Consider the following 23,493-nt stretch of genomic DNA (forward strand, 5'->3'; position numbering starts at 1 on the left):
GAAGCGCTACCTGATCACAGTTTTAAATGCTCTTCCACACACTGTCCACTTCTGTCCTTTGCTTGAGTTTTCACTGTTGAAAACAGAAGAATCCCTGGGTTGAGGGCTGAAGCTTGAGAATTTTGAACTCTCGTATCCGGTCCACACTAGTCTTCTCAGTTCAACACCAGATATGTCCTGTTTCTTAGGAACCTCAGTGTAGAACATTCCTTTAAACTCTGACGTTCTCAGCACTGATCAGCAACATTATTAAAAAAATATGCAATATTCTAAATTAGGGACGGTAGAACGCTGGCCTGTGATTACTTCTCCTCTCTCTCACTGTGCCTCCTGTCCTGTTGCGTACGTTTATTACAGATTGATTCCCTCTTGTCTCCTCTCTCTCGCTGTGTTAAGGTCCTCACAGTGATGTCGTGTACGCTGACGTACAGCTCAGCTCCTCCCAGGCCCGGACTCTGGGGTCAGCTCCCAGCCCCAAGCCGGTGAGTCACTGTCTCTTTCCGACTGCTGTCCCGACTGGTAACCGACTGTCCTGCTCTCAGAGCTCAGTTTGACACTCCCTGACCTCTGCCATTGATGGGTTGAGGCAGCCCAGTCTCCTCTGGAACAGTGGGGCTGAGACTGAGAAGGGGTTTGATCCAGGCAGAGAAAGGTTGAGCCCAGGGGCCTGTTTCACACTCATTGGTGAAACAAGGACACAGGGTCACAATCAGAAACCAAAGGGGAATTAGTTTAGGATTAGTTTAAGATTTGCTCAGCTACAAAAAGCTACAAATAATAATTGCTTACACTTATATAGGTTTTTCTAGACACTCCACTCAAAGCGCTGTACAGGTAATGGGGACTCCCCTCCACCACCACCAATGTGCAGCCCCACATGGATGATGCGACGGCAGCCATATTGTGCTAGTACACTCACCACACACCAGCTCTCAGTGGGGAGGAGAGCAGGGTAATGAAGCCAATTCATAGATGGGGATTATTAGGAGGCCATGCTTGGTAAGGGCCAATGGGAAATTTGGCCAGGAGAGTGGGGTTACACCCCTGCTCTTTTCAAGAAACACCCTGGGATTTTTAATGACCACAGAGAGTCGGGACCTCGGTTTTACATCTCATCCAAAGGACAGCGCCTGTTTACAGTATAGTGTCCCCATCACTATACTGGGGCATTAGGACCCACATGGACAGCAGGGTGAGTGCCCCTGCTGGCCCCACTAACACCTCTTCCAGCTGCAACCTTAGTTTTTCGCAGGAGGTGTCCCATCCAGGTACTGACCAGGCTTACAACTGCTGAGCTTCAGTGGGTTGCAAGTTGTGAGTTGCAGAGCGATATGGCTACTGGCTTAATAAGCAGGATGGGTCAAATGGCCTCCTCTCATTTGCAGACAGTGCAATTAGTCTCCTGCTCTTTCTCCACGGACATGCCTGGTTATCGTTGACTGATGGAGCTCTAGTCCAGTCTTATCTTCCAGTCTCTGACAGGCCATAGTTGACGATCATGTGCTCATACTTTAGCTCCTGTGCTCGGTGTCTCACCCTGACTCTCTCTCGGCAGGATGCTGACGAGCCCTGTGTCTATGCTGTCATTAACACTTAATCGCCTGCCTCGCCCCACCTCATGGGGGTCCGGAAGATGACACTCTTCCTGGATCACCAAAGGTCAAAGGTCAAGGTCAGCATCTCCTGGTGCAGCACACCGGGTGTGGTCTCATGTCAAACTGCAGAGGACTCTGGGAGCCAGCGTGAGATCATATTGAGTGCCGTCCGCCAGCGAGGGGCCCAGTGGAAAATAGTCAGACTGGACAAGTGGTCGCCGCAGTCCCATTATTCCTAAAATGTGTGTCCTAAGCTTGGCCAAAGATCACAGTCGTTGAGTTTGAAACGCCGCTGCAACAGGAATGGTTCCCAGTGCACCACCCGTTCCAGAAACTGCAGGTCACTTTCAGACATTGTGGTAGACGTGCGCCTCTGGATTTTCTGTTTTCTCTGCAGCAGTGTGAGTCTAAAGCAGTAGTGCTTGAATTAGAGCATGGTAGTTTATCCACTACTTGTGACTTCTGTCAACATCCTTTCATTATTCTGCTTAAATAGCCACAGAGGCTGGAAACAGTAGTGGGACAGTAGTGCTGTTGTGCGAGATGTCGGTGATGTTATTGCTTCAGGCATTCCATCCTGAACAAGTCAATAAATGTCAAATTTATTTGTGTCCATTTTGGAAGTCCACAGAGCAGTGCAATAAATTATGCTTTATATTGTCATAAGCAACACATTTTTTTAGCATTTCACAAGGTATTGCACATGCAAGTAAACTCTAATATCCTCTAAATCCAAACATTACATTTATTTTCACAGCAGTGAAACCATTTTCTAAAAATTAAACATATTAATGAGACAACACTGGCCACAACAATAAAAGCACATACAGCCCTATCAGTCATTTTCATCAGCTTTTAGCCTCCAGATCAAAACACATCACAACAGGATACAAGAAACAAGACAACCTCTACTTCTGATCTGTATATTTTAAATCTTTAGATATAAAAACATTTTCCTGATGAGTTAGTATGAGAGATGCTTGATATCCAAATAACACACACTGCTAATTTGGCTAGGAAAGTCAGGACAGATGTGTAATGTTGCCATAGCCAAAATGTAAATGTAGTGGCTCTCTGAAGGCACCAGTTCTGTAGGGTTTGGGCATTTACTGTGACAATTATTAATTGTAGCAGTAAATCACAAAGTTGATTCTTGCGATGGCTTTAGAATCCAACCATGCGACATAACTCAAACAACGCACACACACAGGTATTAATACACGAGGATACATTTATTAATACATAGAATATGCATATAAACCTAACAGATCTTATCGAGAGGGTTATCAGAATACAAAAGATATATATTCATTCAGTTACAAAGAGTTACACATATCAAGAGGACATACGTTCAGTATATCATTCATTTAGACCGTTTCATAAATGAACTTGGTTATAACTTCTACATTAGATACTCAAAACAAGTACATAACTCTTAGGAATTAAATTGATATCAACTGGTTGGGATAACAATTGAATTCTCGAGCTGTAATGCATTGAAGTTGAATACTCATCCAATTTCTGGGGATTCATATCTCCTGCAGGCACAAAGAAACAGTTGCAGGCTGTTGCTGTCCAATCCGCGATCTATGGCTCGGTGCCAGGCTGTGCTGTGCAGCTTGCGACGGTGCGCTGCTGATGCTCACTGACCGGCTAGTTAGTGTTGGCTTTAACTAGCAAAGTTTGTGCACAGGAGAAAAGATGACTGTGAGTCCCAGCAATTCAGGAAGAGGACCGGTTCGTTCCTGATGAAGAGCTAGTTCTGAATAGTGATTCAGCTGTCCACAATTCTAACCTGTTCACGAGGCCTGCTGCTGGTGCTAACCTCGGGTGGATCCTCTGGTTACTCTCTGGCAACCTCCGCTCTAGACTCTTAGAACAAAGGAAAGTTCTGGCACTCAGACACACTGGCCGTTCCGTGGTTGTCCGGGCTGAGTCTCAGGATGGTCAGGAGGCGCGCAGCGAGAATGTCCTGCCCTTGGGAGCCTTCTGCTCCTGGGCCGTCCTGCCTTTGAATTCCCTTTAGAAAAGTTCACAGAATTCCACTGAATCTCACTGAATCTCCCAGGCTCTCTGTGTTGCCTGTTTTTACCTGGAGGAACTTCAGCTCATTCATTGGCTGAAACTTCCATGGGCATCAGAGTCCCACGTGGGTTACTCGGCCCTACCAGTCCCTGATTGGTTGATCAAGGTGAGATATGAGTCACTTACTCCTGACACTTAGGAATGCAGTCCAGATGTCCATCTGGCACTCCCTAGACAGATAGGCGCCAATGGATGACCATTGATCATGATAGCCAGGCTTAGCTAAGTGCATCCCCCTTTGGGAGCTGTCCTAGGAAACCTTAAATCAGCCTGCATGAATAGTTTCTCTGTGGCTGCACCACAGAGATGAACAGAGAAATGGGGCCTCATTTGGGAAGGCTCAGAACACTTAATTCTTCCTTATTAATAAGCCTCGACGCTACAGATGGCAGGGCATGACTTTATATAACCTCCTACGAACTTTGTTCTAGCAGTTTCAGATTTTTATCCAGTAGTAGACATATTGGAGAAGATTGCGAAAAAAACTGTATTCCTGCATGTGCTACACCTTGACTCTTGAAGTAACAAAATGATATGCGTTTGTTATTTTTTTTCTGCTCTTGTTTTGGATATTTCTTTCTAGAGTATAGAGTTTAAGAGTGTAGTACTGTATTCAGTGTGTACTGAGTAAGACAACAAAATCCAATGTTTCTGACTGGATGACCATGGGGTTCCCTTGGTTTCAAGTCCCCACCCAGGCCTGTGCTGTCAATACCTTCCAAGATAAAGCAAGATGTTTAAGGGCACACCCAATCCGGACAGAGATGGCCTCTGGAAAAGACGAATAATGGGAAACAGGTGTGAATGATACTCACTGAAGCTGAGCAGGAGATAGGCCCCAGGGAACTTTTAGGGCATTGGTGTCAGCACATCCATGACCAGCTTACATGTCAAGGTGACTTTATAGGTAATGGGGATCCCCTCCACCACCCCCAGTGTGCAGCCCCCCCTGGATGATGCTCCAGTCTGCTCACACACACCAGCTCTCAGTGGGGAGGAGAGCAGAGTGATGAAGCCAGTTCAGAGATGGGGATTATTAGGAGGCCGTGATGGGTGAAGGCCAGGGGGAAATTTGGCCAGGACACCGGGGTAACTGTTTTTGAGAAATGCCCTGGGATTTTTTAATGACCACAAAGAGTCAGGACCTCGGTTTTACGTCTCATCTGAAGGACGGCGCCTGTTTACAGTACAGTGTTCCCGTCACTATACTGGGGCATTAGGACCCACATGGACCACAGGATGAGCGCCCCCTGCTGGCCCCACTAACACCTCTTCCAGCAGCAACTTTAGTTTTTCCCAGGAGTCTTCCATCCAGGTACTGACCAGGCTCTCTCCTGCTGAGCTCCAGTGGACTGCCAGCTGGGGGCTGCAGGGTGATATGGCTGCTGGCAATAAACTGGCACAGGGTGCTTGGCCACCACTGCACGGCTGAGGCGGCTGGCTCTTCAAAGCATCACCTCTTGCCAGTGGGTGACGGAGGCAGCAGGTACCCGATCTCCAGGGGTTAGGGGTCAGGCGCCCAGTTTTCCCAGTCCTCCACAGCACCAGGGAACGAGGGAGGGAAGACAGCAGCAGCCTCTGTCACAGCTCCCTCTGGCCAGCCCACCAGCCATCGTCATCACGCCCTCCAGGGGGAAACCGGGCTTGACCCTCAAACCCAAACTGGGGATGCCAGGGATTGAACGGGGGGCCTCATACATGCAAAGCATGCATTCTACCACTGAGCTACATCCCCGACTAACACCCTCATCACCTAATATAATAACCTTCGCCCTCCTCTTCCTCATCCCCTGCCCCACACTGACCGAGGCTCTGTGTCCAGTAAGGCTCCTGCTACATCACCATCGTCAAGCCATGATCTACTGCATGACATGGTCCACTCAGGGGCCCTTATTCATTAAAGAGAGATATCTGGGTGCCTTCGCCTTCCTCCTCCTCGCTCCCAGCACACAGACGCCCCTCCCTCCTCCAGCCGCCTGTTCCTGCTTCACCTCTCAGAAACCCTGACGCACTGGGAACCTTATCTACCTGTGCTCAAGCACCGACTGACTGATGGGTGAAAACTTGTGTACCTGTGAGGACAGGGGAGGGGAACAGGGCTGGAGGTATTCATGGCCGGGGAGCAGGAAACCAGGCCCTGACTGGAGCAGAGTGCTCAGGGTGCCGAGAGCTGACATTGTCCACCACTGTCCTCCTCCAGCTGCTTGTTCCTGCTCCATCACTCAGCAGCACTAACGCACTGGTGACCCAGAATACTGTACCTGTGCTCACGTAGGGATTGATCGTTGAGCACTTGTGCACCTGTGAGGTGAGGTTGCACACACATGGGATGGGTTTTTTTCAGCTGTGAAACGAATGAATTCCTCTTGTTTCACACGTCTCACATGATTGGTTTGTGTACCAGCTGCAGAGATCTGCAGGCACTGCTTTGCACATTCATTGTGCCTGACATTTACATTTCGTGTGGACACAATCAAAATGATCTAGTGATTTGCAAAGCATGCAGCAAAGAGAAGATGCATCTTTTGAGGAACAGGAGTTTTAAGCAATGACTCCTGTTCTAGGAAAACCTGTGTGGTGTGGCAATATCTGTACAGGGGAGAGGAAAGAGATGAGAGAGACACAGAGGAAGAAGAAGGGGGTTGTCTCGAGCTGTGCTCTCAGGTTGTGATCAGGGGAGAGCTGTATCAGAGTAAACGAGTGTGAGACAGAGAGAGGAAGAGCAGGGTTATCTCGAGCTGAGCTCTCAAGTTGCAGTCAGGGTCTGGCAGGAGGAAGTCTGTCAGCCACGCTCTAGGGATGTGGTCAGGCGCAAAGGTGTGTCAGACTGAACGGTTCCTGGTTTCGCCCAGGCCAGAGGTATAGTCGTGGATCGACCAGTTGCTATAAGAGCTCTATGAAGCCGTAAGTGCCGCGTTCACCAGCTTCACTGAGCTGTGATTGTCCGCCCTTGCCCCGCTAGCAGAGTGCGCGCTATTATTGCTACATAGACTGAATGAGAATCCAGCAGATCGTATTTTCTCTTTCTTACACACAGCAGCTCTCAGTGTCGCTGCTGTCGCTACACAGACTGTAAAAGCGTGTCGATCGCTCTCTGTGTCCTATTAAGACCACCGGCGCGAATCCCAGTTACCGCTGTCTTCTCTTCTCACCGCCGCGGCCCGGGTTCGGTTCCTGGTCAGGGAATGGTCTTCATTTTGTTTTGTTTTTTAAATCCGCTTAGGAGCAATGAACTTGAACAAAATGCACCTAATATTTTAATCCTGTTGAAACCTTTGTAACAGAGTGAATGAATGAATTTGTTTCTGTGTTTTTCACGCAGATTTCACGAGAACAGGGTAAGAACGTGAATAAAAATACATTCGTGTGGCAGTCTCTAATCTACGAATGCTGCTGTTTTGTTCCGGAAGTAATTTGTTTACAGTTCCTAAAACGAAAATAAAAGTCACAGCTCAGGTTCTACCGAGATTTGAACTAGGATCGCTGGATATCGAATCCAGAGTGCTAACCATTACACCATAGAACCAAGACTTAAGCATGTAAGCTACAGGTTCCCACTATGATCCTCTGCGTGTTCAACCTGTCTCCGTGAGACTCCGGTGTCTGTGTGACGTCGATGCTCCGCTGTAGCCGCTGTGCATCTGAGCCCCACAAACGGTTCCGTCCGCTTTCAGTCTCACAGACACGTCCGCACTCCCGCTTAACAATCACCGATCAATAACCATCGGGCTCCAGACACTCCGCTCCTGCGCTCTGAGTCATTTGTGAGAAGAAAGAGCGCTCAAGTAGTTGCGTTGAAACCCACTGTTCAGGTGCGCCAGTGGTGTAGTGGTATCATGCAAGATTCCCATTCTTGCGACCCGAGTTCGATCCCCGGCTGGCGCATAAAACCGTGGTTTCCTTTAAACCTTCACAAAGCAACGCAAAATATTGTTATTTTAATAACAATGGATTACGAATGCAGTTTATCGCAAGACTCTGGTGGACGGACACAGAGCCCTATCCAGCAGCTCTAGACGGTGCTCGGGGAAGCGCTTAGTCTGTTTCAGCACAGGGAGCGAGTATGAGCTCAGTCCGGCTCGGTTACTGTCGGACTGACCAGCAGCTTCACAGGATTGTTACTGTTGGTCCGATACGCTGCTTCCATCTCACTAAAAACTCACACTGGAGAGCTCGGTTTGGAACGGGCTCACCCGAGAGGCAGAAAAGGACCGTTTGACTCGAGTCCTTGAATCTAAATACAAGAAAAAAATCTGTTTTACACACAAATATCATCAGCAGCATGTGAGCTCATGAAGAAAACTGTTTACTTGTGGGCGGATTCTCAGATGTGGGGTCTTCCCTTCTGCTCCTGCGTCAATTGTATCAATAAAGCGTCACTTTCCGTGGGGATCGGTCTCTCAGACACGTCCGGACTCGCTGTCAGCCATCTCCCTGGGTGCTGAGAGAACGAGCTCCTAAAATCTGAAAGCGAAAATAAACCGCGGAAAAATAATCCCTCAAACACCTTCGAGTCTCAATATGCAAAACAAAGTCTTTGTACCAAACAGATCTTATTTTCACTTTCTTACACAGAGCAGCTCTCAGTGTCGCTGCTGTCGCTACTCAGATTGTAAAAGCGTGTCGATCGCTCTCGCTAATCCCAGTTACCGCTGTCTTCTCTTCACACACAGTGAAAGATCCGACCGTCTCCCTGGTGGTCTAGTGGTTAGGATTCGGCGCTCTCACCGCCGCGGCCCGGGTTCGATTCCCGGTCAGGGAAGAGTCGCCTTTTCCTCCCTTTGTTATCATCACAGCCTCCCTGGAGATAAAATCGAACACATTTTGAAACCTTTGGAAAGCCAATGTTGCTGTGCCAATTTGTGGATTACGTTTGCACACTTTACCGATAGATAATACTTTCTTACTTTCGGTACTGCCTATACGGCAGTGAAGTGTGGGGTCCCCTCACAGACCGGGCGTACACTCAATGGGACAAACACCCAACAGAAACTCTGCACATGAAGATCTGTAGAAACATCCTCCGTGTGCAGAGAAAAACACCTAACAACGGGTGCAGGCCGAATTAGACCAGTACCCACTATTGATAAACATACAGAAAAGAGTATTAAAGTATTGGCTACACCTAAAAAACAGCGACCAAAATTCACTCCACCACAAAGCCCTGCTGAGCCAAGAGCTGAGCCCAAAACAGAGCCCCCTGAGCCAGCAAGTCTTGAGGCTCACTAGCCCGAGCCACATCAACACTGGCCAGCATCAGGACAGCACTGCTAGAGCACCACAACTCAGACTCAACCACATCACAGCACAGACTTTACTTTACTTTTATTTTATGTTTTGCTCCATGTTAATTTTATTATTTTTATTTGCTTTAGCAACACTGATTGTACCCATCGGTCATGCTAATAAAGCACCTTGAATTGAATTGAATTAATAGCGTTTCGCGCAGGCTAGTAACTGACTAGTAACTAGTAGTTAAACCCTCGCTACCAGGCTGCTGCACGCCTGACTTGTACATATCTGTGAAAACCCTCCCATGTGTTTTTCTATTTTTTTAGGAAATAAACTGTTAAAAGGGAGTCCTGTGTGAGCTCCTCCTGCGCGCACCGGTGACTGCACACGATCAACTGTAAATCTGACAGAACTGGGAGGGATCCGCTGACGTCACCACAGCCTGGCAGAATAGGGACTGTGACGTTGGCGCCGTCAGGAAGTCGAGCAGTGCATTGTGGGAGTTGTAGTTAATAAAACACGGCTACGTCTGTGAGCAGCTATAGCCAGTTCTAATACCCGGCTTCCCGTAAGACAGGGTTACAAGTGCCCAAAAAAAAACGGCAACACAAAGAAAAATGAGACAGAAATGCTGTGACATGAAATACTTCTTCCACACTATTTATTGTGCAGCATTTCTATAGATAACGACCTGAAATGCGTGATTGCTCCCAGAAGTTTTTCATGAAGAAGAAAGCCTGTGTATTTCCCGCAATGTGGGGAAAAAGAATAGTTTTCACCAGGCCGCCCTCCACAGAACATTCTACTGTCGTGGTGTTTTTAAGATTTTAGAAAATTCACAAAAAAGTCTCATCAAGAGCTCAACACGCGCTCTCCCCTCAGCGCTGCCCTCTTCCCTAACAACAGATTATTATGAGAACCTATTTCCATTTTGAACACTTTTCACGTGTGACGCTTTTCTGTGTTACTGTTTTTTGATCGTGCACTCATTTTTTGTGTTGCCGTTTTTTCTCTGAGTACTATTTTTAGTTTGTGCACTCTTTTTTGTTTCTGTGTTTGGCACTTCTGGGTCACCGTACGTTTATGACCGACATAATAATGTAATGGAAAAATGCGATTCGAATACCTCAATTGATTTATGAAGAGAAACGATCAAGCCTAAGTCTTTTTGGGGCTTTTGTTCTCCTACATTACCTTTGCTTACTGCCCTGTCTTTCTCACTGCTGAAGAAGGCTCCACGGCCGAAACGTTGTGTTTTTTCTTCTCTTTTCAGCATGGAATAAACCCATTGCTTGTTGCAATTAGTGTTTCGTCAGTCATTGCTGGCAGACAGGAGCAGTGGAACGCAGAGCCCTATCCAGCAGCTCTAGACGGTGCTCGGGGAAGCGCTAAGTCTGTTTCAACACAGGGAGCGAGTATGAGCTCATCCCGGTTCGGTTACTGTCGGACTGGGCATTTGAAGCTCTTTGGATCGCAACGTGAAAAAAAAACTGCCTACAGCGTGCGTCTTACCCAGTGTAGGAAGAGTAGATATCATATTTAGCAAAAGCGTTTTTGGAGATGCCGGGGATTGAACCCGGGGCCTCATACATGCAAAGCATGCGCTCTACCACTGAGCTACATCCCCGACAAGCGCTCAATGTCTTCGGCTGTTTGATAGAGTCTGTGATTACCAGTCACTGACTGCAGCTCTCTGTCAAGACGTGTGACGAGTTTTTAACGGTAAAAACAGGACATTCACACGTCAGTACAATAAACACGGATAACTTTTGCTTCAGCCTTTATTGAGCTTTCGATCAACCTCTGATATTTTTAATTTTCGATGTCAGAAAACAATAAGACAACGCCTTCCTTCGAGCCGGATTCGAACCAGCAACCTAAGGATTCCCAGCGGTTTCCACTACAGTCCTCCGCTCTACGAACTGAGCTATCGAAGGGACACCAAGCATCTCTTTTCTCACACATTCAGCCCAAATTCGCATTTCGACGTTAGGTTTTGGAAAACGGAGTATGTTGCAATTAACAGGTATTTCTTTCCAAGTAACACACTGGGGATGATGAAACAATGACGCCGCGGAAACTAAAAAGCAAGCAGAAACGGTAATTCTGCGATTCATCCAAGTATTAACATTGGGAATAGAGAGGGGAAACGCGAATCTCCCGGACTCCCAGTATGAGGTGCGGGAGCGACAGGCGTCAACAGTAAAGCAGCAAGCATGGGAATTCAAATTTCATACTTAATACAAGGACTCAAAATCAAAACCAAATCCAAATAATAAAGTCAATTGAACACTTAACGTTTAATAACGCAGAATACCCTTATATCGACAAAGAGGCTTTACTTATATTTTCATTTATTTTTGAATTACAAAGCTGACGGAGCAGTCGTTGACATTCAAACACATGCAAAAAGATTATTTGGTGTATTTTAACAGAAACGCCTTTCTTACTTTAAAAATAACATTAAAATGCCTGGCACATTTAATAATCAGTCGGTTAATTTGTAGGCCATAATTATTACTTTCTATGTCTCGTGTTAAGATATAACTGCCTGGCAGTGTAATGATATTTTTAAAGCAAAGAAAGTCTCCTGTAAACAATGGAAGCTGTAATAAAGGCAAAGGGTGGACACACTAATCAATTAAAGATCTGACATTATATTTAGTTGTGGATGCTTTTGTGTAATTTTCTGTTAAATATATGTTTCCTGGAAGAATTTCTGACATTGAAAAATCAAGTAATTGCACTTAATGACCGTTTTGACTGGAAATTAAATAAACGAAAGGGTAGTCTCTGACTTTTCACAGTACTGAAAGTGCTGTTAATATCTACAGTAGGTCAGTGGGAGTTAGTTATAATAGACATGAACACATTCTGTTAACTACCTTTTCTTCCTTCATTTTTTCGATAGTGGACTCTGGAATGTCCCTCTCCCTGAGGAAATCCATAAGATCCTCCATCCTGCAATTGTGGCCTAGGAAGCACACGTGGGACATTGATTAGTTAGCATAGTGTAATTATCTAGCCTACTGGTAATCCACTGAAGCTCAGCAGCTGTGAGTCTAGTCAGTACCTTGATGGGAGACTTCCTGGGAAAAACTAAGGCTGCTGCTGGAAGAGGTGTTAGTGGGGCCAGCAAGGGGTGCTCACCCTGCGGTCCATGTGGGTCCTAATACCCCAGTATAGTGATGGAGACCCTATACTGTAAACAGGCGCCGTCCTTCGGATGAGACGTAAAACCGAGGTCCTGACTCTCTGTGGTCATCAAAAAAACCCAGGGCTCTTCCTGAAAAGAGTAGGGGTGTAACCCTGGCATCTAAAGTCTGGAAGCTTTGACAGCTGTATTAGGTTTTGGAAGAAAACGGCGTTTCTTTGATGTCGAAATCAAGCGGAATTTGAACGTGACACAAGCGCACAAGTAATTAGTCTTTCGTCAAAGTCATTGCTGGCAGACAGGAGCAGTAAAAGATATTAGGAGATGTTATTTTAAAAGACAAAATGTAGAAAACACCTGTATCCAAGTCAGAAAAATTGGAGCGGGGCGATGCCGTACTAGTAGCGGCGCTGAGCTCACAGTGGTGCGGTGCAGCTGTGGCAGCGGGGCCAGTGGCGCAATGGATAACGCGTCTGACTACGGATCAGAAGATTGTAGGTTCGACTCCTGCCTGGCTCGTGTGTCTTTTAAACACATCGGGCTTCTCTCTAGCATATTGCCTTCTGTTCATTGTTAGTAGCCTTAGCTAATCAAGGCCCGTATCGCCACCAAGAATGATCCAATCACAGCATCCGCTCTCATTCTTGATAGTTTTCTCCAATCGCAGCGCTCCCTGCTGCCAAGTGCCGTGCTGGGAGTTTAATGTAGTTTAATCAGCAGCATGTGAGCTCATGAAGAAAACTAAGTTTACTTGTGGGCGGATTCTCACATATGGAGTCTTCCCTTATGCTCCTGCGTCAATTGTATCAATAAAGCGTCACTTTCCGTCTTTCAGACACGTCTGAACTCGCTCTCCACCATCACCCTACAGTGCTGAGAGAACGATCTCCTAAAATCTGAAAGCGAAAATAAACCACGGAAAAATAATCCTTCAAACACCTTCGAGTCTCAAACCGTCTCACTATGCAAACAAATCTTAGTTCCAAGCAGATCTTATTTTCTCTTTCTTACACACAACAGTTCTCAGTGTCGCTGCTGTCGCTACACAGACTGTAAAAGCGTGTCCCAGAGCGCAGAGCAGAGTGTCTGGAGCCCGATGGTTATTGATCGGTGATTGTTAAGCGGGAGGGCGGACGTGTCTGTGAGACCGAAAGCGGACGGAACCGATTGTAGCGCTGAGATGCACAGCAGCTACAGCAGAGCATCGACGTCACAGATACTGTAGTCTCACTCAGACGGGTTTAACATGCAGAAGATCAGAGCGGGGATCTGGAGGATAGCTTTTTAACTCTCGGTTCCATGGTGTAATGGTTAGCCTTCGGGGCTTTGAATCTCGCGATCTGCGTTCAAGTCTCGGTGGGATGTGAACAGTGTATGATTGAGGATCCAGAGTCGAGTTCAGGTAGCTTGCTTGATGAAAGCAGCTCTTTTCCAAATCTGATCTGCTCGCCCAACACGGTTTGCTTTCCTGCTGAAAGAGAGAAGCAGAGTAAGGAAAAACTATTTCAAACTGCTCAACTGAGTGAAACAACAATAACATGGCCTAAGTTTAGACTAATAAAAGAGAGAACTAAAGTCTGGAAGCTGTGACAGCTGTAAAGTCATTGCTGGCAGACAGGAGCAGTAAAAGATGTTCAGAGATGTTATTTTAAAAGACAAAATGTAGAAAACAAGTTAGAAAAGCTGGAGATGGGTTAAGATAAGTTGCTGTGTTGCTGGTGTTTATAGACCACTTCCTACTCCCAGACCAGGACAGCGCAGCGCAGTGCTGGACAGGAATACGTCTCACTCACCAACAACCAAAAATGTGTGCCTCTCCAAGAAGTTGAAATTCCGCTTGATTTCCAATTCAAAGAAAAACCGGTTTCTTCCAAAAACACCATAAAGCTGTCATTTCCCAGGCTCTGCTTCTCTCTTTTAGTGGTAAAGCAGACTTTATTGGGCGAGCAGATCAGAGAGGCGGGAAGGAGCTTCCTTCATCCAACACAGAACCTGAACCTGACTCTGGTATCGTAAAAACACACCTGTAATAAAGCAAACAAAGCCGAAATAAGGAGGAAAATCTCGTACTTAAGTTCAGGAAGTGATCGCTGCTAACCTAACGATACATGAAAGGTTTGAAGTACACATGTAAGATTAACAAAATGCTCACCGAGTAGTAAGAGCGAGCTGAAAAGACAGGTCCCACCGAGATTTGAACTCGGATTGCTGGATTCAGAGTCCAGAGTGCTAACCATTACACCATGGAACCGATACATTGAGTAGCAGCAGTAGGACACAGAGCCCTATCCAGCAACTCTAGACGGTGCTCGGGGAAGCTCTAAGTCTGTTTCAGCACAGGGAGCGAGTATGAGCTCATTCCGGCTCCCAGCAGCAGGGACGTGCGGAGCGGGGGTCTACAGTGGCCCGAGCCTTTGCCCTTATTGGCTCAAGTGCCCTTTTCTGCTTGTGGAAAAAAAAAGTCCAACCAATTTGATTATTTTCGTCACTCGACGATTCTGCTTCTGTATTTAGCACGGATCTCCCGTTAGAAAAAAACATCTTTGACCTAATTGATCTCACCCGAGCAAAAGTACCCGCCTCCTGTTCGTTGTAGAAAGCAGGAAAAAAAGCAGCGATAAGCAACGGAGGCTACTACACCTTTCTTGTGTTTAAGAAAGACTATTTTCATTCATCCATTCCAAGTTTGCAAACCGACGAACTCGCCACGTTATTGTCTGCTACATACCTAGCTAGATTTGAGATTTCCTTCAGACGGTTTAGTTAAATGAGTAGACAAGCCAGTCGTTTTGTATTTGATATATACAGCTGCCATGCATATTCTTTGTTGTATAAATATGGTTCAATCACAGAAACAGGAGAGCAGGTCTTCAGAAAAAAAAGAGAAAGAATTTAGGGAGGCAGCTAAAGGGAGTACATCGCTTCATAACTGGGTCACAACTGGCGGCAGACGAACAGGTAAGTGGTCATCAAGAAGTCCAGCTCCTTCTTCTACATGCTACGTTCGCCTCAATAACACAAGATTCCTGTTTGGAACGGACTCGCTCGAGAGAGAGAAAAGGACCGTTGAACTCGAGTCCTTGTATCTAAATACAAGAAGACAATCTGTTTTACACGCCAATATCACCAGCAGCATGTGAGCTCCTGAAGAAAACTAAGTTTACTTGTGGGCGGATTCTCACATGTGGGGTCTTTCCTTGTGCTCCTGCGTCAATTGTATCAGTAAAGCGTCACTTTCCGTGGGGATCGGTCTCTCAGACACTTCCCGACTCGCTGTCAGCCATTTCCCTGGGTGCTGAGAGAATGATCTCCTAAAATCTGAAAGCGAAAATAAACCACGGAAATATTATCCTTCAAACACCTTCGAGTCTCAAACCGTCTCGCTATGCAAGCAAATCTTAGTTCCAAGCAGATCTTATTTTCTCTTTCTTACACACAGCAGCTCTGAGTGTCGCTGCTGTCGCTACACAGACTGTAAAAGCGTGTCGATCGCTCTCTGTGTCCTACTAAGATTACCGGCACGAATCCCAGTTACAGCTGCCTTTCTCTTCACACACAGTAAGAGACCTGACCGTCTCCCTGGTGGTCTAGTAGTTAGGATTCGGCGCTCTCCACCGCGGCCTGGGTTCGACTTCAGGTCAGGGAAGAGTCTCCTTTTCCTTCCTTTCTGTCATTACAGCTTCACTGGACACTGAAGATCCGTAGCTTCTTCTTCTTTTTCTTTTTCACAGCCTTAGTCCCAGACTGTCCTGGGGTCAGCTGCTTTGGTTGCTCTTCTCCACTTGTCTCTGTCGAGCACATCTTCCTCACTCACTTCACATACCTCCATATCTTTTCTCACACAATCTATCCATCTCTTTCTAGGCCTGCCTCTTCCCCTGTTACCTTCCACCTCAAATTCCATTACCCTCTTTGTTACTTCCTCAACGTCCCTCCTCATGATATGTCCATACCACCGTAACCTTGCCTCTCGCATCTTCTCAACTACATCCACCACCCTACATCGTCTACGGATTTCTTCATTTCTGATCTTCTCCTTCATTGAAATCTGCAGAATCCATCTCAACATCCTCATTTCAGTTCTTCTCATCAAGTTCTCTTCCTTCTTTCCAACTTCCAAGCATTCAGCTCCATATAGTGGTACAGGTCTAATCACAGTCTTGTACATTTTGCACTTTAACTTTCTAGGAATTTTCCTGTCACAGATTATTCCAGTTATTTCCCTCCACTTGTTCCATCCAGCTTTCACTCTTTGTTTTACTGCCTCCAGTGTTTCTCCTCCCTTTACCAGTTTTATTCCAATGTATTTAAAGCCATCAACCTGTTTCAGTTTTCCTCCATTTGTCTCCTCAACATTGGTCATAGTATCTCCTCTTCTCTCCATTACCATTATTTCAGATTTTTCTGCATTCATTTTCAGTCCACCCTTTTTCAGACTCCTCTGCCATTTGAACACTTTCTCCTGTAGTTCTACTTCTGAATCTGCCATCAGTGCCACATCATCAGCAAAGATGAGTTCCCAAGGCACTTCTGTTCTTACCTCCTCTGTCAGTGTGTCAATAATGTTTATAAAAAGGAAAGGACTTAGTGCTGATACTTGGTGTACTCCAACTGTGATTTCAAACTCTTTTGTCTCTCCCCGTTATGTGACCACCTTCGTAGTTGAATCTCTATAGGTTTTATTCCTAGAACATCTTCATATTAAAGTATCCGAAAGCAACTGTAGCGCTTCCCCGAGCACCATCTAGAGCTGTTGGATAGGGCTCGGCGTCCTACTGCTCCTGTCTGCCAGCAATAGCTTTGACTAAAGCCTAATTCCTTGTGCGCTTCCTTCTGGCAACGACCGGCGAAACTGCAGTAAGCACAGGTTGAAAACATCCGCTGGTTCAAATCAAAGTTTATTTATCAAATGCACAACAATACAGCGTGCTGCAGTAGTTGCTGGCAATGAAATGTCTTTTCTGCGGGCTCACAAAAATCACAAGAATCACAAAATTAAGGTTACGAAAATAAGGTTACATAATAATAGAAAATAATGTAATAAAATATTGGTTGCTAAAAAAACAGATTTTTTTCGGATGGAACCGTTTGTAGGGCTCAGATGTACAGCGGCTACCGCAGAGCATCAGCGTCACACAGACACCGGAGTCTCACTCAGACAGATTGAACACGCAGAAGATCACATTATCACATCATCACAGAATTTCATGGTGACACATAGAAGGTGAAAAGCGCACAAGTAATTAGTCTTTCATCAAAGCCATTGCTGGCAGACAGGAGCAGTAAAAGACATTAGATGTTATTTTAAAAGACAACATGTAGAAAACACCTGTAAGCAAGTTAGAGAAATCGGAAGAGCGGTTGGTAGAGCAGAGGACTGTAGCGGAAACCGCTGGGAATCCTTAGGTCGCTGTTTCGAATCCGCCTTGAAGGAAGGCGTTGTTCTGTTGTTCTCTGATATCGAAATTAAAAAGAGCGAATCTCAGAGGTTCATTGAAAGCTCAATAACGGCTGAAGCAAAAGTTAACGGTGTTAATCTGTTGATACCAGCAGTAACTTCGAACCTGTTACTGCCAAAATAAAGCTACGGTGCCTTATCGGGAGTAGCAAAAGAAGTTCTCGATGATATGTCAAGATGTAAAAGGGGAAAAACCCCAGCCTCATGGACCAGCAGCAACCCTCATTGTATAAGGCTGTTGTTTTGTTGTTTTGTTATTTTTAAAGTAAGAACGGCGTTTCTTTTAAAATACGCCAGACAGTCTTCTTGCATGTGTTTGAATATCAAGGACTGCTTCCTCTGCTTTGTAATTCAAAAATGGATAAAAATACAAGTAAAGCCTCTTTGTCGCTATGAGGGCGTTTTGCGCTATTACATGTTCGGTGTTGTTACGGATTCGGCCAGTGAAACCGAAACCAAGTAATGAACCCACTTGCAGGAGCCGATAGAGACAAGTCGTGATCCAAATACCGTAGACGAAGGAGAGAGCCGAGAGTCCAGGGGAAGCCAGAGATCCAAACTGGGAGAGAGCAATCGAAGCCGAGCCGTAATCCAAAAAACGTAGTAAAAGGGGAGAAACCAAAGTCGGAACCAGAACAGTACGAAAAGGTAGAGGGCGTAGCGCAACTAAGTAGCTCGAAAGGAAAACCAATACTGAGCGAGGAGGTAGGGAAAGACTAATGCTTAAATATAAGAAGAGACGGAGGTGTGGTGGTGAAAGCGTACACTGATAGGTAGACTAATGAACTAAGTCTACGCCTTCTTCTGCCTTTTTCGTTGCCGGGAGGCAGGGATCGTAACAGGTGTTCTATTGAAGTGGTTTTGATTTTGAGTCCTTGTACTGATTGTTTTTTTGTGTGTGTCCGCCGTGACACAGTAGCGTTCAGCAGCCTAAGTAATTGTTGCTTAACCTCTGTGTGTGTGAGAGAGAGAGACAGTATGTATCATAAGGTTCCGCTAATTCTGCTGATTATACCGATCGAGGATTGCATTGTAAATTGGAGGGTGAGCACAAAGAGGTTCTTAAGCTTCCCCTGCAAACTTATTAAAAGGTTTGGAATGCATGAATAACATTAAGATAATACTGACGGATAGATGCGAGTGTGCATTTTACAGATAACTATTCAGATCGCCTCTAAAGATCTTTGGTTTTAAGTTTCTAAGGCACGTTTTCCTTTTCTTTCCGTACCGTGACACGCTGTTGCCAAACGTTTAACTGTGGGATACCATCGCGACAAGCCCTCCGCAGCATGTCATGATAGGGACCCCATGTACAGTATATCGCATGTATATCGAGGCAGTGTATATCACGACTGGCGCCTTGCTTCCATGCAACCCTGATAGCGCTGTCGCAACAAAGGTCTTATATCCGGACATGCTATACCCAGATAGGACGTGTAGCGATATATGGACTTTGTGTCGCGACATGGGGTCAGCATATCCTGTCAGGGTATGTCCTATCGCAACATATGGACTCCATGTCGCGACATGAGGGCAGGGCACTTTTGTTGGGGTATTTCATATCGCAATATGAGGGCTCTATGTCCCGACGTAGGGGCAGGGCACTCTTGTCGGGGTATGTCGTATCGCGATATGCGGGCTTCATGTCGCGACATGGGGGCGGGGCACTTTTGTCGGGGTATATCATATTGCGATATGCGGGCTTCATGTCGCGACATGCGGGCGGGGCACTTTTGTCGGGTAAGTCATATCGCGATATGCGGTCTCCATGTCGTGACATGGTGCGGGGGTGTTTTGTCGAGGTATGTCATATCGTGATATATGGACTTAATGTCACGAGTGGCGCCATGACAGTGGTGGGCCAGTCGCAATGGGTATCGCGATGTGATCGTGATGCCCGCACTCCTATCGTGACATGCTATCGGAGTCGTGACCTCGCTGTGGATGCCATGATGTTCTTTGTCTGCTATTCACTTTTGACCTCATTGCGACTTCTCTTCGAATGATCAGTAATTGGAAACCAATGCATGTGTTACTGTGTATACAGCGTGCTCCGAACACTGACACAGTTACAAAGTGCACAGCTGCTGAAGTCACAATCCCACTGTTCACACTCCCTGCCCCCTTGGTTGTTAGTATATAATTCATCTCAGGATCTCATACATGGCTGGGCAGCTTGATCCACACCTCCACCACTTTTTTTGTAAAGAAGTGCCTCTGTTCTCTGTTTGAAATGGGTCATTCAGACAAACAGAAATTGAATGATAATTTATACATATTAAGTTCAACTTGTTGCACTAGTCTGTCCTGCTTTAAAAGTAATTTCTAAGACATTTGTAAGATGATGATAATAAGATTAATTATTTTTAAAAGGTAATAAGATTCAAACCATCATGAGGAAGAGAGTCAGACAGTGCCACTTGTCTGTCCACTGTATCATTACAGGCCTGTGTGGGCTTGAATTCCACATAGTCCCTTTGGCATCTATTCTGAATGATGGGTTTTTAAATGTCTAACTTATTATTATTATGGGCTGTGGGAGCCCATCAGATAAGAGTTTCACTTATCACTTTATTCACAGTCAGACAAAAGGAAACTGATAGAACTCTTTGCTGTGGACACCTACTGTATGAACCTCCCCTAAATCTTTAAATGGTCAGATTTCACTGAATGACAGCTAGTTTCACCTATCAGAGCGCTCCTTTCACATTGAGCGTTAGATCCCACTCACTCATTCTTTTTTTCTGTGGTTATTATTTGGATTCAGGTCCAGATACTTGACAAGAGTTTTTGCAGCTACTTAGTAAGAACATTGGGTTTTTGATACTTTGTGATTTAACAAGGTTTTACATTTACGATATGAGGTTTTTACTGTAAAAATTGCAAATAAGCAGTTTGTGATCTTTGAAAAGAGTGCATCTTTTTAATGTATAATCAGAAAAATATATCTTATAAAAATGAAGTTAAAGTTCTTTTGTTTCTTACGATCTATAGTTTGTGGTGCTGTCTTTCAATTTTCCTGCAAAAGTTGATTAAATCTACAAGTGAAGCTCTATATGCTTTCATTTATGAACTCAATGCTGGGTCATAAATTTGTTGTTTTTTTTTTAAATAGTGATTTTAGTCTCAACAGAGCCTACAGTCCCGATTGTGCTGGGAGTCCTGTCTGTGATTGTGGTGGTTGTTTCTGCTGCACTGTGCTACTGGAAACATTTGAGAGACAAGAACAAAGAAGGTAAGAGTCTACAGTATTTTTTAGTGCATCCCTAATCGATAAGAGGATCTCATCCAGATGTTTCTTGGAAGAAGCCAGGACATCGGCTTCAATGACTGGCTCAGCAACACTGTCCCACACTCCCACCACCGTTTGTGTAAAGAAGCGCTACCTGATCACAGTTTTAAATGCTCTTCCACACAGTGTCCACTTCTGTCCTTTGCTTGAGTTTTCACTGTTGAAAACAGAAGAATCCCTGGGTTGAGGGCTGAAGCTTGAGAATTTTGATCTCTCGTATCCGGTCCACACTAGTCTTCTCAGTTCAACACCAGATATGTCCTGTTTCTTAGGAACCTCAGTGTAGAACATTCCTTTAAACTCTGACGTTCTCAGCACTGATCAGCAACATTATTAAAAAAATATGCAATATTCTAAATTAGGGACGGTAGAACGCTGGCCTGTGATTACTTCTCCTCTCTCTCACTGTGCCTCCTGTCCTGTTGCGTACGTTTATTACAGATTGATTCCCTCTTGTCTCCTCTCTCTCGCTGTGTTAAGGTCCTCACAGTGATGTCGTGTACGCTGACGTACAGCTCAGCTCCTCCCAGCCCCGGACTCCGGGGTCAGCTCCCAGCCCCAAGCCGGTGAGTCACTGTCTCTGTCCGACTGCTGTCCCGACTGGTAACCGACTGTCCTGCTCTCAGAGCTCGGTTTGACACTCCCTGACCTCTGCCATTGATGGGTTGAGGCAGCCCAGTCTCCTCTGGAACAGTGGGGCTGAGACTGAGAAGGGGTTTGATCCAGGCAGAGAAAGGTTGAGCCCAGGGGCCTGTTTCACACTCATTGGTGAAACAAGGACACAGGGTCACAATCAGAAACCAAAGGGGAATTAGTTTAGGATTAGTTTAAGATTTGCTCAGCTACAAAAAGCTACAAATAATAATTGCTTACACTTATATAGGTTTTTCTAGACACTCCACTCAAAGCGCTGTACAGGTAATGGGGACTCCCCTCCACCACCACCAATGTGCAGCCCCACATGGATGATGCGACGGCAGCCATATTGTGCTAGTACACTCACCACACACCAGCTCTCAGTGGGGAGGAGAGCAGGGTAATGAAGCCAATTCATAGATGGGGATTATTAGGAGGCCATGCTTGGTAAGGGCCAATGGGAAATTTGGCCAGGAGACTGGGGTTACACTCCTGCTCTTTTCAAGAAACACCCTGGGATTTTTAATGACCACAGAGAGTCGGGACCTCGGTTTTACATCTCATCCAAAGGACAGCGCCTGTTTACAGTATAGTGTCCCCGTCACTATACTGGGGCATTAGGACCCACATGGACAGCAGGGTGAGTGCCCCTGCTGGCCCCACTAACACCTCTTCCAGCTGCAACCTTAGTTTTTCGCAGGAGGTCTCCCATCCAGGTACTGACCAGGCTTACAGCTGCGGAGCTTCAGTGGGTTGCAAGTTGTGAGTTGCAGAGCGATATGGCTACTGGCTTAATAAGCAGGATGGGTCAAATGGCCTCCTCTCATTTGCAGACAGTGCAATTAGTCTCCTGCTCTTTCTCCACGGACATGCCTGGTTATCGTTGACTGATGGAGCTCTATTCCAGTCTTATCTTCCAGTCTCTGACAGGCCATAGTTGACGATCATGTGCTCATACTTTAGCTCCTGTGCTCGGTGTCTCACCCTGACTCTCTCTCGGCAGGATGCTGACGAGCCCTGTGTCTATGCTGTCATTAACACTTAATCGCCTGCCTCGCCCCACCTCATGGGGGTCCGGAAGATGACACTCTTCCTGGATCACTGAAGGTCAAAGGTCAAGGTCAGCATCTCCTGGTGCAGCACACCGGGTGTGGTCTCATGTCAAACTGCAGAGGACTCTGGGAGCCGGCGTGAGATCATATTGAGTGCCGTCCGCCAGCGAGGGGCCCAGTGGAAAATAGTCAGACTGGACAAGTGGTCGCCGCAGTCCCATTATTCCTAAAATGTGTGTCCTAAGCTTGGCCAAAGATCACAGTCGTTGAGTTTGAAACGCCGCTGCAACAGGAATGGTTCCCAGTGCACCACCCGTTCCAGAAACTGCAGGTCACTTTCAGACATTGTGGTAGACGTGCGCCTCTGGATTTTCTGTTTTCTCTGCAGCAGTGTGAGTCTAAAGCAGTAGTGCTTGAATTAGAGCATGGTAGTTTATCCACTACTTGTGACTTCTGTCAACATCCTTTCATTATTCTGCTTAAATAGCCACAGAGGCTGGAAACAGTAGTGGGACAGTAGTGCTGTTGTAATATAATAACCTTCGCCCTCCTCTTCCTCATCCCCTGCCCCACACTGACTGAGGCTCTGTGTCCAGTAAGGCTCCTGCTACATCACCATCGTCAAGCCATGATCTACTGCATGACATGGTCCACTCAGGGGCCCTTATTCATTAAAGAGAGATATCTGGGTTCCTTCGCCTTCCTCCTCCTCGCTCCCAGCACACAGACCCCTCTCCCTCCTCCAGCCGCCTGTTCCTGCTTCACCTCTCAGAAACTCTGATGCACTGGGAGCCTTATCTACCTGTGCTCAAGCACCGACTGACTGACGGGTGAACACTTGTGTACCTGTGAGGACAGGGGAGGGGAACAGGGCTGGAGGTATTCATGGCCGGGGAGCAGGAAATCAGGCCCTGACTGGAGCAGAGTGCTCAGGGTGCCGAGAGCTGACATTGTCCACCACTGTCCTCCTCCAGCTGCTTGTTCCTGCT

The 23,493-nt window shown here is 46.2% G+C and overlaps 6 non-coding genes across 6 annotated transcripts; 3 read left to right on the forward strand and 3 right to left on the reverse strand.

Moving 5' to 3' along the window:
- Positions 1 to 7,494: 7,494 nt before the first annotated feature.
- Positions 7,495 to 7,565, forward strand: trnag-ccc (transfer RNA glycine (anticodon CCC)). The gene has a single exon. It is a non-coding gene; the product is annotated as a tRNA-Gly (tRNA).
- Positions 7,566 to 8,370: 805 nt separating this feature from the next.
- Positions 8,371 to 8,442, forward strand: trnae-cuc (transfer RNA glutamic acid (anticodon CUC)). Its single transcript has one exon. It is a non-coding gene; the product is annotated as a tRNA-Glu (tRNA).
- A 2,025-nt stretch (positions 8,443 to 10,467) lies between these two features.
- trnaa-ugc (transfer RNA alanine (anticodon UGC)) lies at positions 10,468 to 10,539 on the reverse strand. The gene has a single exon. It is a non-coding gene; the product is annotated as a tRNA-Ala (tRNA).
- Positions 10,540 to 10,761: 222 nt separating this feature from the next.
- trnay-gua (transfer RNA tyrosine (anticodon GUA)) lies at positions 10,762 to 10,849 on the reverse strand. The gene is given in 2 exon segments: positions 10,762 to 10,797; positions 10,813 to 10,849. It is a non-coding gene; the product is annotated as a tRNA-Tyr (tRNA).
- Positions 10,850 to 12,512: 1,663 nt separating this feature from the next.
- trnar-acg (transfer RNA arginine (anticodon ACG)) lies at positions 12,513 to 12,585 on the forward strand. The gene has a single exon. It is a non-coding gene; the product is annotated as a tRNA-Arg (tRNA).
- Positions 12,586 to 14,245: 1,660 nt separating this feature from the next.
- trnaq-cug (transfer RNA glutamine (anticodon CUG)) lies at positions 14,246 to 14,317 on the reverse strand. The gene has a single exon. It is a non-coding gene; the product is annotated as a tRNA-Gln (tRNA).
- Between the last annotated feature and the right edge of the window lie 9,176 nt (positions 14,318 to 23,493).

Source organism: Atractosteus spatula, chromosome 6, assembly GCF_055471065.1.
Source record: "Atractosteus spatula isolate fAtrSpa1 chromosome 6, fAtrSpa1.hap1, whole genome shotgun sequence".
Classification (NCBI taxonomy): Eukaryota; Metazoa; Chordata; class Actinopteri; order Semionotiformes; family Lepisosteidae; genus Atractosteus; species Atractosteus spatula.